The sequence below is a fragment of the Rattus norvegicus genome, chromosome 3 (genome assembly GCF_036323735.1).
Source record: "Rattus norvegicus strain BN/NHsdMcwi chromosome 3, GRCr8, whole genome shotgun sequence".
Classification (NCBI taxonomy): domain Eukaryota; kingdom Metazoa; phylum Chordata; class Mammalia; order Rodentia; family Muridae; genus Rattus; species Rattus norvegicus.
Window position 1 is genome coordinate 160022721 of NC_086021.1, and position 13329 is coordinate 160036049.

Below are 13329 nucleotides of genomic sequence, written 5' to 3' on the forward strand. Positions count from 1 at the left end.
CAAAAGAAAAGGCCCATCAGGGTTTTGAAAACTAGTTCTTTCTCATCAAGAAGATGAAGTCTCTGGCCTGCGTAGAGTCCAAAATCACAAGCTACCCAAAATATAACAAAATTAATCACGTAGCTAGGCAACTACCCCTTTGGGAGGTGAGACCACCCCAAGGACGAGAGCCAGCTCACCTTATCCCATGCTAAAGCGATCGATCGGTAGAGTAATTATCCCTTTATGAGATGAGGTACTTTTCCCTCCCAGAACTGCCACTCCCTAGCCCAGTCCCTAGAGTTAACACGAGGCTTGGCTGGGTCTGTCAGACTTTCTGAGTCCTTCTTCACTTTTCTTACTTTCACTTTTCTTCTTTTTTGTCTCTTCCTAATGCTGGCGAGAGGCTAAGTATGCCTTTCTGGTACTTTGGTCTTACTCTTTATCTAAAGCTCTCCTCCTCATCAGGTGGCTGCTTGTCCACCATGTGTCTTACCTCCAGCCTGCTTAACTCAGACAGTGTGACTTTTCCCCCTTCCCTCCTCCAGTCTGCTCCTCTGGGCACATGCTGAGACCTACAGCTGTCCCATCCCGGTTTGTTCTTGTTTGTTTATGTTTTGCTTTGGGGGGGTTGCTGTTGTTTTGTTTTTGGTTTGTTTGGGTTTTTTTTTTTTGGATTTTGTTTGTTTAGTTGTTTTTGGCCGTGTTTTTTCAACTCTAATACAATTGTTCTATTTAAAGAAACTTTGGCCTTTGTTCTCTTTAAATAAACGTAACTTTTCTTGCCTTCTGATTTTTAATTGGCAGAGAAAATTGACTTATTTCTACACTCCTAGACAGTACCAGCTTTGTGGGGGAATGCGTGTTTAATAAGAATAAGAACCTGGATTCAATTCCTAGCACCAATAAAGGGAGAAAGGGAGGGGTGGTGAAGGGAAGACCAAGTGAGAGATCAAGGCTGTGGGAAAATACAGAGAATTTGTCCCCATTAAAGGAGATGAGAAATGGCCACTGTAACACATGATCAGATCTCCCTTGTTATAAATGACATTAATGAAAAAACTCTTCTTCCTGAATCTATAGGGTTCATCTGTTGTGAACATTTTATATAAATAGAAACATCAATTCTGTATCCTTTTGTATCCAGTTTCCTTCACTTGGCATTGATGTCTTCAGTGTAATCCCAATGCTTCTTCCCTTCCCAGGGCTGAGTAACACTCCTCTGTGTGACTATGTGGTGCTTGTGTATCCATTTGTCAACTGAGAGGAGCTTAAGTGGGGTCAACCTTCACCTATTCCGAACAGTGCTGCTGTGAGCATCTGTGGACAATCACAGGCTTGAGCATCTGGGGTTTCCCGGAATTGGGTGTTTGCTTAGGAGCTGAACTGCTTGATCACATGGTGATTCTGCTTTCAACCAACTTGCTTTCCACAGCAGCCGCACCATCTCACCTTCCCACTGGGAAACACGTCCCGTTTTCTTACATCCTCACCAATTCTTGTCTCTCCCTCTCTATTTTTTCTCTCTCATAGACATCCTCCTGGACGTGAAGTAGTGTGGCAAGGTTTTGACTTCATTTCCCCAATGCCTAGATGCCAAGTATCTCTCGATTGCTGGCCAATTGCGTATCTTCTTGCTAGCGTAGCTGTTTTAAGAAACTCTTTAGATGTGGGGTCTATTTGAAATTTAAATAGATAACTACATGGGATAGGGGTTGGGGGGTGGACTTTGTACCAGAAAGAAAGAAGAGGAATGAAAAGAAATTTCCTGCTCCTAACATTTTCTCCTACAGGATGCCCTTGAGAGGGCTGGCGGGCTGAGTCAGCAGATAAGAGCATGAACTGCTTCATGCACTGCTCTCCCAAGCTTGGTCCTCAGCACCCACATCAGGTAGCTCACAGACACGCATGACTCCAACTCTAGGCTATCCAATTCCTCTAGCCTCTGTGGGCACTGCATTCACATACCCACCTGCATGCACATAAATAAAAAGGAAATAAGACCTTAAATAAACAATAAAAAGATACTGTCTTAGTGTTCTGCTGTGAAGAGAGGCCATGATCATGCAACTCTTATAAAGGAGAGCATTTAGTTGGGCTGGCTTACGGTTTCAGAGGTTTAGTCCATTATCATCATGACAGGAATTGTGACAGCATGCAGGCAGGCGTGGTGCTGGAGAAGTTGGAAAGTCTGCATCCTGATTCACAGGCAGCAGGAAGAGAGAGCCACTGAGTCTGGCTTGGACTTCTGAAACCCCAAAGTCCATTCTCCGTGACATATTTCCTCCAACAAGGCCACACTTCCTAATCCCTCTTGAGTAGCACCACTCCTTAACAAACAAGGATCCAAATATATGAACCTATGGGGGCCACTCCTATTCAGACCACCAAAGATACCCTTGGCAATGTTGGTAAAACCCGAGAAGTGTGATTTTGATTATGGTTTTGTGCGAGTGTTGAATTTCTGATTCTGTTTTGAGACAGGGTCTGACTATGCGGTCCAGGCTGGCCTTGAACTCATGGCCTCTAGCTAGCCATACTAAAAGAGAATGCTGCCACACCTGGATACTTTCCTGATCTTGGTGAGCCACTGCCACTGTGTAAGAGTGTCTTAGACTGAGATTAACGAGCCTAATTACAGCTACTGAACTCCTAAGCAATTAGAGCCGGTCTGGCACGGTCTAGTATTAAATCCTCTTTTATTACCTAAGGATTTGTTGGATGGATGCTACCTCCCTGAGGGGGTTTTGTGTTTGTAACAATCAAGTTTAATACATTGGTGAATGTATTTGTTTTCGCAGCAGACTTTGGGCCACCAAGGGAATAACAGAGATAAGAGAGTTAGCACTGGGGTTGGGGATTTAGCTCAGTGGTAGAGCGCTTGCCTAGCAAGCGCAAGGCCCTGGGTTCGGTCCCCAGCTCTGAAAAAAGAGAGAGAAAGAGAGAGAGAGAGAGAGAGAGAGAGAGAGAGAGAGAGAGAGTTAGCACTGGCTGTTCTAGAATGGATCCACCTCGTGGGTGAAGCCGAGAGCCCTCACAGGGGCTAAAAGGGGAGCTGGAGATCTAAAGTAGGTAACGATGATTTAGAAATAACTGAAAATGACCCAGTCCCTAGGTAAATAAATAGCATTTTAGGTCACAGTTGTGGATACTTGAGAGGGCATAACCAGGAATGGATCCAGGACAGCCATATATTCTCTCTCAAGTCACCAAAGGTTGGTGACGACCCAGGAGTGAAAACTAGCAAGCCACTTAAGATCTGTGTACTTCGCCATGTGTGAAGTATAACTCAGTTTCAACAGAGCTCTCAAACTGTAGGGAACTTTCTCCAGGGTGTGCTAGCAAATGAAAATTGCATTTAGGGGGTGTGTATGGAATGCAAGCTTTGACAGGGAGCATGGGTTCCTGCTCCATGAAAAAAAAAAAAAGAGAGACAAACTTTCTTTGCCTGCCTGGAATCTCACGGGAAGACAATGGGCGTAATCACTTAGACAGAGGACCTGTCACGGCACTGGGGTGGGGAGTGCACTGATGGGGAGCAGGTTAACTCATTTTTTAACGCCAGGAGAAATATAAACATGGAAAAGTGAGAGAACCTCCATTAATACTTTTGTAGGACCCGATCAGTCCTATGTCCAGGAGGTCCCACTCACAAAAACATGGAGATGGAGATCGATGCAATAAGCAAGAGGTTTAATGATCCAGTACACTGGGGTGGCCCTGTAATTGAGACAGAGGTGACCCCCAAGAACAGAGGCCCACACCCTTTATACTGTCTCAGGGTATAGGCTTTAGGTTACAGCATGAGTTGGTTATTTCTCATTGGTGGGGCCTATTACTTTTTTTAATTCATTGATGGCTGCCTATTGTCCTTTGACTTCGCTGGAGGGGAAAGATCTTTAGCATGCAGACAGGGTGGTGAAGGACGCCTGCTAAGGGCGGTTAGCTCATTTCCTGGAACAGGGGGTTTTCCTAAATTCCACCTGGTGTTTGCCTAAGGCAGCCTTTGTCCTTAAGTTTGAATCTTACACTTTAATACTACAGGGTACCTGTTTACATGTGTTTAAACCGTAAGACACTAACAGCTTAAAGGCATGAGGCTGATGCAGTCACATGATCTGGAGAGAATAATTAAGGAATCTGGCCAGAGTACGACTTGATCATACTTTTTCATTTTTAAAGGACAATTTAAAAAATTATATGTAGGGGGCTGGAGAAATGGCTCAGCAGTTAAGGGCACTGACTACTCTTTCAGAGGTCCTGAGTTCAATTCCCAGCATTCACATGGTGGCTCATAACCACCTATGTCCTCTTCTGGTGTGTCTGAAGACAGCTACAGTGTACTCATATACATAAAATAAATAAATATTTTAAAAACTATATTTATGTATAGAAAACATAACAGTATATGTTTTCTCCATAAAGGAAATATTTATGAGCCCCCAACTCTGACTCCAGAACTCACTTTATAATTGATTTTTAACTGAGCTAATTTCCCATTCATTTTCTTATATGAATCCATGAATATGTGCATACATGTATTTGTGCAGCTGGCTCTATCCTTTCTGTGGTCCTATACTGCCACCTAATGCTTGCAAAGGAAATTACCTCAGTCGGGCCTGCTGGCAATGTACCAAGACCCTCTGGAAAAGAAAAGAAAGAAAGACACCTCAGCAACGAAGATACAGACTAGCTCAGAACAAAGGCTGGAAAAGGGGTTTTCAAGCAAACAGACCCCCAAAATAAGCTAGAGGAGCCATTCTAATATCTAATAAAATAGACTTTCAATCAAGATTATCAAAAGAGATGGGGAAGGACGCTTTGTATTGATTAAAGGGAAAATCCACCAAGATAACATTCAATTCTGAACATCCATGCCACAAATGTAAGGGCACCAACATTCATCAAAGAAACTTTAACTAAACCTCAAATCACCCATTGAACCCCACACAATTATAGTGGGGTTCAACACCCTACCCTCACCAATGGACAGTTCATTGAAACAGAAAATAGATAGGGAAACGATGACACTAACAGATCTTATGAACCAAATAGATCCAGCACATTTACAAAATCTTTCGTCCCAAAACAAAATAATATATCTTCTTCTCGCTACTTCATGGGACCTTCTCCAAAACTGACCATATAATCAGGCACAAAACAAGCCTCAACAGATGCAAGAATATTGAAGGAACCCTTTGCATTCTATCAGATCACCAAAGATTAAGGCTGGACTTCAAAAACAATATAAATAACAGAAACCCACATTCTCATGGACAGTGAACAACTCTGTAATCAATGATCACTTGGTCAAGAAAGAAAGAAATTAAAGACTTTTTAGAATTCAAAAAAAGAAAGTCCCAACCAATCAAAATTTATGAGACAAAAATAGTGCCTTCATAAAGAAATTGGAGAGCTCTTAACACGAGCAACTTAACAGCACATCTGAAAAGAAGCAAACATACCCAAGAAGAAAGGAAGGCAGGAAATAGTCAAACTCAAAACTGAAATCAGTCAATTAGAAACAAAGAGAACGATACAGAGAATCAACAAAACCAAAAGCTGATTCTCTGAGAAAATCAACAAGATAGACAAGCCCTTAGTTAAAGTAAAAGACACAGAGACAGTGTCCAAATCATAGGTGAAAAGGGAGATGTACAAACAGAAATTAGGGAAATCCAAAAAAATCATTAGGTCTTACTTCAAAAGCCTTTACTCCACAAAACTGAAAACCTAAACAAAAATGGATGAACTTCTAGACAAATACCACATAGCAAACTTAAATCAAGATCAGGTAAATTGTTTCTGTCTGAAGGAAATGCAGGGACAAAAATGGAGTAGAGATTAAAAGAAAGGCCACACAGTGACCAGCCCAACTTGAGATCTATGTCATGCACATACACCAAACCCTGACACTATTACTGAGGCCATATTGTGCATGCACACAGGAGCCTGGCATGGCTGTCTTCTGAAAGGATCCACCAGCAACTGACTGAGACAAATGTAAATACTTACATGTAGGATGACGTCATTATGCAGGTGAAGGCAGGTACAAGATAGAACTAGGCCTGTCATTGGACGAGAAGGAAAGATGACGAGAGAAAAGTTCTAGAGAGGAGGAGAAGACCAGAGCGAGAGAAGGAGGCAGATGTTAGAATTCCTCTCTGCACATTTACAGGTTGTTATGAATATTCTTAAGGGATGGGTGTGTACAGCGCTTTGTATGTCTAGGTGGGCAATTATAGCTTATCAATTGGATCAGAGGTTATCGTGTTGTGTGTTCTTTCATGTGATGATTTAATTGAATTCAAGAGAGTTTGTGGTGGCTGGAGGCATTGGGCCACCACAGAATTGGGGTGTGTATGTCTGGCATGGTGGCAACCTGCCTTGGGAACTAGATTGGTAGAGAGATTGTTGCCAGGCTCAGAGAGTAGCCATCAGCAGTGTGATGTGGGATGGAGCGAAGCGGGTGAGACACTTTTGCTGCCTGAGATGAAAATATCTACCAGATGTGATGTGGACCTAGTGCAGGATAGAAGACAACTTTATTACAGTTTTACAGCAATACTCACAGCCAACTACTGGACTGAGGTCAGAAACCCATGTGGAAGAACCGAAGGAGCTGAGGGGTATGGCAACCCCACAGGAAGACCAACAGTGTCAACTAACTTGGACCTCTCAGAGCTCCCGGAGACTAACCCAAAAGCCAGGGAACATACACTGGCTGGTCAGTGGCCCCAGGGACAAGCATAGCAGAGGACTGCTTCATCTGGTCTCGGTGGGAGAGGATGCACTTAATCCTGTGGAAACTTGATGCCCCAGGGAAGAAGGATAGTGGTTGGGGTGAGGTGGAAGTGGGTGGGCAAGTAGGGGAGTAACCTCTCAGAGGTGGAGGAATGGGGATGGGGTGAAGAACCCAGGGAGGGGGAACTAGGAAGGGAGGCAACTTTTGGAATGTAAATAGATAAAATAATTTAATATTTTTTTAAAAAAGAAGGGGGAGGCACAGGGCCTTCCCCTTTCCTTGGACACATTTAAAATAAATAAATAGCTGTATATAAAAATTAAAGTACTTATTTGGGAGCTCAGCAGTTAGGAGCACTTTCTGTTCTTACAGGGGATCCAGGTTTGGTTTCCAGCACCCACATCAGTGGGCACCAGGAACTCGAATCAACTCTCCTAGACTCCTCAGGCACCTACATGAATATGGTACACATTAACTCAGACACACATAAACTCAGTCAGATACACATACACTGACTAGCTAGGAAAATATAGAGCTTTAAATGCCTTTATTAGAAGGCAGGCTGAAAATTAATTGAAAACATTTAGCTTAAATTAGAAAAACAAAAATGCTCAAAAAGAAAGTATAAGGGGTTGGGGATTTAGCTCAGTGGTAGAGCACTTGCCTAGCAAGTGCAAGGCCCTAGGTTCGGTCCCCAGCTCCAAAAAAAAAGAAAAGAAAAGAAAAAGAAAGTATAAAAAGAAAAGAAAATTAAATTTATACTATAAAATGAAACATTACGGAAAAGCTCAACAGTGCCAAAAGTCAGTTTTTGCTGAAAGGGAGAAAAACAAAATGTCCAAATTTCTGAAATGAGAGAAAGAGAGAGAGAGAGAGACAGAGAGAGAGAGAGAGAGAGAGAGAGAGAGAGAGAGGGAGGGAGGGAGGAGAAGAAGGAGGAGGAGAGATAGATAGATAGATAGATAGATAGATAGATAGATAGATAGATAGATAGATAGATAGATAGATAATGTTTTGAGGAAAACGGAAGCTCCAACTAGAAGATCTATGCATAATGTTATTCCAATAAAGACAGAAACAGTGAAGTGGGAAATTTCCATTCAAGAACCTAAAATATCCTGGAAGCAAAATAGAAAACTTGGCCTTAGAAATGGAATCAGAAGTTCCAAGTGTCTCCAAAAAATACGCACAGCTTATCCACTATTCAAGACACAGAAGATTCAAGCCTTGAATATTTAAAAGATTTTAAAAATATCATCTTGGCTAATCAAATCCAGCGATTCATTCAAATGTGCTTTGTACTGGGAATGTAAAATGACTCAGTGTTAAAACTTAATTCACCACATTAATAATAAAATTAAACTGGTGGGGTGTGTGTGTGTGCTGGAGAGATGATGTCGAGGTCAGGAGCATGTACTGATCTTCCACAGAACTCACGTTCTGTTCTTAGCACCCATGCGATGTCTTACAATTGTCTGTAGCTCCAGTCCCAGGGCCTCCAGCACCCACTCCTGGCCTTTCCGAGCATAAGGTATGCACACAGTGCATTTACATACACATAAAATAAAACAAACAACTCTTTTTTAAGCCTTATGTAGTGGCATACACCTTTTGGCATGCACACACCTGTAATCTCAGCACTCTGGAAACATAAGTAGGCAGATCTCTGTGAGTTTGAGACCATCCTGATTTACCAAGTTAGTTCCATGCCAACCGAGACTATATAGTAAGACCCTCTCTCTCAAAAAAGAAAAAGGAAAAAAGAAAGAAAGAAAAAAGAAAAGTAAAGAAATAAAACAAACAAAAAACCAACCAAACAAACAAACAAAAACACTCCTGAACTAAAAAGAGAAGAGACTTTTCTTACTCTGACAATGGGTAGTATCACACTTACAGCTACAATGTTATGTTTACCTGGGGAGGAGACCATAGCGAGTCAACAGGACAATTTCACCAATCTGTACTCATCAAGGTACTTAATAAACCACTCATGTCGTTAGGACCTGTTTTACAGCTGAACTTCTTGTCTCAGCCAGATTGTCACTGCACTGCAGGGTGCTCTCTGGAACATTGTGCCTCAGGAAGCCCGCAGAACCCACAGAACGGCTAGAGTGGTAGGTGAGAATAATAACCAGTGTAATGAGAACAAGGGTAAAGTGCTTGTCTCTTTTTCCTAGGCTTTATGATATGCAAGGCTCATCATGAACAAAGTACGCCTGAGGTTTCGGAGGAGATAGGAAGCATATATATGGTTGGAAAAGCAATAGTTTGAGGCAGAATCACAGAGGTGGGCTGGGACATGGCTCAACAGGTAACAGCACATGCTGCCTGCGGAGTCTGACGACCTGAGTTCAATCCCCAGAACGCACATGGTAAGAACTGACTCCATGAAGTTATCCTCTGACTTCCGCATATGCCATGGCGTACGCGCATGCGTGCCCATACAACTAAAAGAATGTAATATTTTTAAATATAAGAAACGACGATCTTTTCCTAATAAGACTGTATAATGAGAAAGAATAAACGTGAGAAACAATGACCACTTCATAATAAGAGCACTGGTAACTCAGTAGTGAAATTGAGTTAGGTTACTTTAGGACCTTGCAAAGACCTGTGTCAGCCTAGAGTTCCAGGCCTCCTTACTGGGGCAAAGAACAATCTTTATATGCCCTAACACTTGACCCTTCCTGCTACCTGTGCCCTGGACTGCTTGCTGCCCCACCCTGCCTTGCCTTGGGGGTTGGGGGTGAAGTGACACTGACTTGTGGAGCAGGTGAGAAACCCTGCAGCAAGCTCATGTGAGCACTGCCGCAAGTTCCTTTAATACCCTCCACCCACGCCCCCCTGGTCCCAAGAACGCATCTCTTCTAAACAGCAGTTCCTGTTTGGCTGGCATTGTCTGTGCTAGCAATCCTTGGTCTCTCAGGCAATCCTCAATTAGGTCCTGCCAGAGATGCTTTTCGGGCTGCGAGCCCCACCTCCCTCATTTACATAGAGGTGGCCCCGCCTATCCTGCTACACCTTCCTCCCCTCAAACAACCAAGAGGTTGCAATCTTAGGCATCATCTAGTCTGATCTTCCCCTCTAGTCCCCTCCGTTTGTCTTCTTTCAACATCCATACATGGGTTTATCTGTTTGAGCCTCCTGGTTCTTTTAAAGCCTATCATCAGATGCATGGCCTTCCAAGCAAACTTGGCTATTGGTAATTTTCTATTCTAAACTGCACGTTTGTGTGGCGAGTGCGGGTGGAGGGGACTAAGTAGACTGTCCGGCATTAGCAGGAGTTGTGTGTCTTCTGGTGGCCGCACATAAACTGGCCCAAGGCATCACTGGAAAGTAAACCATCAGATTTTATTTCTAACAAAAAAGAAATCAGAGAGGCAGCTAGACTCTTTTTTTGTATTGTTATCAAATGACCTATGGTCTTACATCTCGCCCACTCAGTGACCTCAGGAAACACCAGGGGATAAGAAAGGAAGACATGAAGGACAGGAAGTCATACTTTGTTGCTATACGTTCCAGTGTTGATATGCCAGAGACTAGTTGTCCTGCTTGGGAGGAAGCCAGGATATACACTGGCTGAAAGCTCCTCCCAGGATCTTTGCCCGGAACTTCCATTCACTGGGCATTTCTCTGATAAAGAGCTTGGGTGTTCCCGGTGTAGTGGGGTGGATCAGGATGAAGGACACTGAGAGCCTCTGAAACCAAGGACCTTACAGAACCGTGTTGCCCCGATTCTTTTGTCTGTCTTGTTCTTTCAAAGTGCTAAGGCTTATCCTCAGAGCCTCCCTCATTCGAGGCAAATGTCTATAACTGAGCTACACCCTCAGCCCTTCCTTGACATTTATATTTAGGGACAGGCTGTCCTGAAATTGTCCAGGCTGGCTCTGAACTTTCTATCCACCTGCTTCAGCCTCCTGTGTCCTAAAATAACAGGCCAGTGCCTCCAGACCCTGTTCCTGCTTCATTGAACAGACTTAGAGCTCATGTAACTATGCAAGCTCACCTGAGCAGACGGTGTGCAAAGCAGTGGCTCCCTGCACTCTGAGTCACCGAGTATGCTAAGATGGGGTAGGTGCTCGTTTATGTCCTCTGACACTTCCTTAGTCCACAGAGCAGGGCCAGTCAGACACATCTGCTGTCAAGCACATGTCTACATCCTTCTCTGCCCACCTCTCTGTCTGCTCTATCTCCTCCAGGTTTGGAGCAGATGCTTCTCGGCATCTTCCTTCTAAACGGGGAACGCTCCAGAAGCATCCTGATGAATCCATTCATTCCTTCAACAAACATTTTGATACTGTCTTTATTTGGGTTTCCCTGCGTGCTGTTTGAGAAAAGAGCTTATAAGAAGTTATTTGACTGGTGCTCTCCCTGAAATGTGATTAAGGAAGAAGGAAAGGAATTCTGGGGAGAAGCCATTACTATGGGCAAGGGGGGGCTCGTGCCTGCTGTGGACTCAAAAAAATGTGCCTCTGTGAAGGGCAGGCAGAGATGTTTATCCACAATCAGTTAGGAGCTGTTATGAAGCATGTGCACCATGCACTGTTTACCACCCTGTCTCTGCCTGAACACAGCACGTTAAGGCTCAACAATCTACATCAAATGCGTTTATATCCTGTAGATAAGCAGCCAGGGACAACGGCCTCCAAGACACATTGCTAGCCACCCCCCTCTTCCATTAAGATCCAGACAGGCTGCTAGGATAGATGTCTCAATAGTACCTGTCATCTAATTGTACCTCAGAATTGGAAAAGCAGACTGCTATGGATTTTATTAGTTTATTAAGAGGACTCATAATGTCCTGGACTAAACCACTGGAGAAGATATTGTTTCAATAAAAGCCCTAGCTCAAGCTCCCTCTTGTCTCAAGATGTTGCCTTCCTGAAGGTTGTTCCAAGACAACACAGAACTTGGCTGCAGTTGCTTCTGGGAAAGTTAAGCGTATCTCCTTTGACATCCAGATTGTGCTGGCTGTAACAAGCACTAAAGAGGACAGCAAAGAAATGGCAGTCATGATGGGGACTCTTTACTACCATTACAGTGTCTATGGCATAGGCAGGGTCAGGTTGAAGGCTTCGTATATGCAAACACTAGGTGCTGAGTAAGCACTATTGCTCAGGACAGATGCCATCTTTTGCCCCCGTGAAGCTTACACTTCAGTAGTAAAAAAGAGACTGAACTACCAAACCTGCCAACAGATACTATTGGGTCCAACTTATTTCTTCACAGAATAAGTCGGGCCCAATAGTATCATCTCAGAATGATAGAGAATGGCTAGGAGAGGTCACTATAAGTGAAACACTCTGAGAAGGTGGCATTATGTTATTTTAAAAACGAGAAAAGATCTACAAAAGGAAATGCCTGAGAGAATAGCTTTCCAAGCAGTGAATATGACCATATGTAAAGCTAAGACAAATTCTAGAGAACTCGAGAGAAGTATGGTGAAAATGGAGGAGGTGGTAAAAGAAGTGGAGGAGGCAGACAGAAGCAGGGTCCTTACAGGTCCACGAACAAACTTCAAAACACTAGAAAATTAAGTGGAAACTGTGAGGTGCAGTTTTTCCACTACAAGTTAGCAAAGAACCCAGCGTTTGGAAGGATTCTGCTGTTGAAGAAGTGGGGGAAACCCACGCTTTCACACATTATTTGTAAGTGTTAATTAGTACAATGACTAGAGAGAAAATTGAGTCGTATCTGTGGAGTTGTTTTCACGGAGCTTATAGTTTATCATAGACAATTCCAATACTAAGACTCTCCTACAGCACATGCATGGTGGGTAGCAAGATAGTCCTTTGGATACTGTAGCAATATTTACAACAAAACACCCAGGGGGTGGGGGGAAGCTTTTAAGATCTGCCAAATAAGAAACCATATAGATTACTATTGTAATCGGATCTTAGGGGTTTGACTAGTAAGACAAGGCAAGGTCCAGTGAGCTGCTCACGTGGCTGTTTGCAATGGTTTCGTGGGGGTACTAGTGATTGCCAACTTTCACATAGCATCCCTGCACTCACTTCCTGAATACTGTCTTGCCGTTAGAAATCCTTGCTTCTAGGCTTTCCCAGCCAATAGACAGGCACGTCTTCCAGGACCAAGGCCAGTGTATAGATGTCATCACATGGGCCGGAAGAAGAGTCCTGGTTCAGTGGAGAACAGGCAACCAACTTGGGAGACATTCATACAGACGAACTAGGGACATACATTCGGAGTCTCGCTGTAGTTATACGTTGGCAACCTTGTGGCTTCTAGGAAGACATCAGAAAATATGGCCAAGGATCAAGGAGGTTTGATAGCACCGCATTCTCTATTGCGAATGCATATCCTATCATGTATTCCCTTGAAAGTAAAAGAGGAAGCAACTTGGGTGTGGAGGGATCCAGGGGGAAAGCCTACAGAAGGACGAGGTGATGGATAAGATTGAAGTAACTCCTACACTAGCTAAGACAAGGCTCTGTTCCTCCCACGCCTCAGGACTTGTCAGAAGGATCCAAGATAAGTTTCTACTCCAGATCCCCCTACTGGCAGAAAGAAAAACAAACAACCAAATAACCATTTCGGAAGAGCACCTGGGTATTGCGCCTGCGTGGCTGGCAAGCACCACAGCG

At 43.5% G+C, this 13329-nt stretch overlaps 2 long non-coding RNA genes across 4 annotated transcripts in view; both read right to left on the bottom strand.

The window, feature by feature from the left end:
• LOC108350499 (uncharacterized) overlaps positions 1–13329 on the bottom strand; it is a 38137-nt gene that overhangs the window by 24648 nt on the left and 160 nt on the right. The gene's annotated exons all lie outside the window — the stretch shown is intronic.
• Positions 11489–13325, bottom strand: LOC134486465 (uncharacterized). Of its 2 annotated transcripts, XR_010065437.1 has the most exons (3): positions 13291–13325; positions 12739–12969; positions 11489–11707 (listed from the first exon to the last, which is right to left on the bottom strand). It is a non-coding gene; the product is annotated as an uncharacterized LOC134486465 (long non-coding RNA). The 2 variants fall into 2 exon arrangements; XR_010065436.1 differs by having other exon boundaries at positions 12739–13302.